The following is a 2500-nucleotide window of genomic DNA, read 5'->3' on the forward strand; positions in this document are numbered from 1 at the left end:
GCTGCCGGTGGGGGACCGCCTCCCCCCCGTCTCTCCCCTCTCGCCTCCGCTGGTGCCCGCTCCGCTGCCGGTGCCCGTCTCCGGGAGCCGCGGCCCGCCCCCCCCGCCCCCCCACCCCACGGCGCTCCGCTGCCGCTGGGGGGGAAGGGGAAGGGGGGGGGGGTCCGGCCCAGGGGAGGGCCCGGCGGGAGCGGGCGGCAGTGCGTGTGAGGGGCGGCGGGGCTTGGCTACTCCCCGGCGCCCGCGGGAGAGGAAGCGGCGGGCGCGGAGGCGAGGGAGACGGCCCTCCGGGTTGGGACGGGTCCCACGGGTCCCCACCCCTAAGCTGTGGGGGGCGGACCCGCGGCGGGCTGCGGCGGAGCAGCCCGTCCGCAGAGACCTGCGGGGGCAGGCGTTCCGGGATGGCGCGCGGGGCGGGCGCCGGGCCCCCGAGCGGGGGGCGTCGCGTTGAGGCCAAGCGAGGCGACGGTTCGTGCCCGAGTGGGCGGCCCGAGCCACGGCTCTCCTCCCGGGTGCAGCTGCCACCCGGCGCCGGGTTACTGAGGGAAACCCCGGGCCCCGGGAGGAGGACGAGGTCGTGGCGGCGGGTGTCGGGCGCACCCCGCGGGCGGACGCTCCGCCGAGGGGCGCGGGGGCCGGCTGGCGGGTGCCGGGTTCCCCCTCCGCGTCCCGTCTCGTCGCCGCTGCCGAGGCTGCCGCCGTCGCCGCGAGGCGGCGGCGGCCCGGTGGCGGGCGGCGGCGGGGGAGGCACCCCCGCGGGGATTTCAGGTCGTTTCCCTCACCCCAGGGCCAGGTACCTAGCGCCCGCGCTTCTCCTGCCCCCCCCTCGGTGACCCACCCGTGTGGTCCCGTGTGCCAGCGTGCTCCTCCCGGGTGCCGCACCGTGCGCGCCGCACCGGCCGTGCCTTTCCCCCCCCCCCCCGCCTCGGCTTCCCCCCACCCCGGTCCTTCCTCCCCCGCGGTGGGGGTGGGGGGGGCGGGGAGGGAGGGAGGGAGCGAGCGAGAGAGGGGAGAGGGCCTCCGGCCACCGCGGCCGCCGGCAGCCGCCCCGGGCAGGGATGGCCATGGGCCCCGGGCTCCGGGCCCGAGGGTTCTCGGTTGGAGAGCTGGGCGGAGGTTTAAAGACTCGGGCGGCCCGATGCGACTCGCGGAGGCGGCCGGGCGTGCTGCCGGAGGGCCGGGGGGTCGGCGCGCGCGGGCGCCGCGCCCCCCCATGCCAGCCGGCGCGCCCCGTGCTCGCCCCGCGGGCAGCCGGGACGGAGAGGGGTTACCCTGCCCCCTCTCTCCGCGGTCTGGTCTCGGCGGAGAGACGCCGCGCGGTCGGCCTAGTTGCCGGCCTGCCTCGAGCGTTGCGAGCCGGGCGCGAGCGCGTGCTCGCCGCCGGGAGGGCGAGCCCCCACCGCGGGTGGTGCGGGCGCCGAGCCTCCGCGCGTCTCCTCCTTCTCCCTGGCCGGTGCTTCTGGGTCTTCCGCCGTGGCCGCCGTCGGCGGCGCCCTACCCTACGCGCCCGCCCCGGCACTCTGCCGTCCGGGGCGCCCGCCTCGCTCTGCCCCGCCCGGCTCCGCCAGGCAGCGGGTGGGCGGTGGTGGGGCGGCGGCGGGGGCGGCCCGCCCCGCTCTCCGCGTGGAGACGGGGAGAGCGGGCGCCGTCCCCGTCCGTGCCGCCTTGCCCGCCTGCCCGCCGCCGGGCGTCTGTCCGCGGAGGGGACGGGCGAGCGCGTGGCGTCACCCGCGAGGCGGTGTGTGCGGGCGCGCGGGGGTGTGGGCGCCGCGGCGGCGGCGGCGGCGGCGGTCGAGCCGGAGGGCCGGCGAGGCGAGCGAGGAGCTGGGAAGCGCGGGGCCGGCGGGCCGCAGGCGCGCGGGCGGCGGGGCGACGCCGCTCCCGGTGGCGGCCGGGCTCTGACGCCTGGGGCGGGGGGGGGGTGGTCTGCGGGGACGGACCCCCCCCAACATCCCGAGGCAGGCGGTGTGGCCGGCCCGCCGCTCCCTGCCGGGCCAGACCGAGCCGGGCGCCTGGGCCGGACTCGAAGCGAGACAGGGTTTGTCCCCAGGTCGGGAGCGAGGGCTCCCCGCCCTTCTCGTTCGGGTTTGCCCTTCGTTTCCCCCCCCCCTTTCTCTGTGCTTGTACGGTCAGTGAGGCAAGCCCCTCTCTTTCTCTCGCTCTCTCTCTCCTTCCGTCTCTGCCGTCCCTTGCTCAGCAGCCGGCGTCGGCGTGAGGAAGGGCGGTGGGGCGGAGGAGGAGGGGGCGGAGGAGGGGGGGGGCCCCCCAGGGGCTGCGAAAGCTGCCCGGTCCCCCCGCGCGCGCGGCGGGGACCGAAACCGAGACAACTCTTAGCGGTGGATCACTCGGCTCGTGCGTCGATGAAGAACGCAGCTAGCTGCGAGAATTAATGTGAATTGCAGGACACATTGATCATCGACACTTCGAACGCACTTGCGGCCCCGGGTTCCTCCCGGGGCTACGCCTGTCTGAGCGTCGCTTGACGGTCAATCGTCACCCG

The 2500-nt window shown here is 78.3% G+C and overlaps 1 non-coding gene across 1 annotated transcript; it reads left to right on the forward strand.

The window, feature by feature from the left end:
• Positions 1–2325: 2325 nt before the first annotated feature.
• On the forward strand, positions 2326–2478 carry LOC135327077 (5.8S ribosomal RNA). Its single transcript, XR_010387151.1, has one exon. It is a non-coding gene; the product is annotated as a 5.8S ribosomal RNA (ribosomal RNA).
• The last annotated feature ends 22 nt before the right edge of the window (positions 2479–2500 follow it).

The sequence above is a fragment of the Dromaius novaehollandiae genome, unplaced genomic scaffold (genome assembly GCF_036370855.1).
Source record: "Dromaius novaehollandiae isolate bDroNov1 unplaced genomic scaffold, bDroNov1.hap1 HAP1_SCAFFOLD_45, whole genome shotgun sequence".
Taxonomy (NCBI): domain Eukaryota; kingdom Metazoa; phylum Chordata; class Aves; order Casuariiformes; family Dromaiidae; genus Dromaius; species Dromaius novaehollandiae.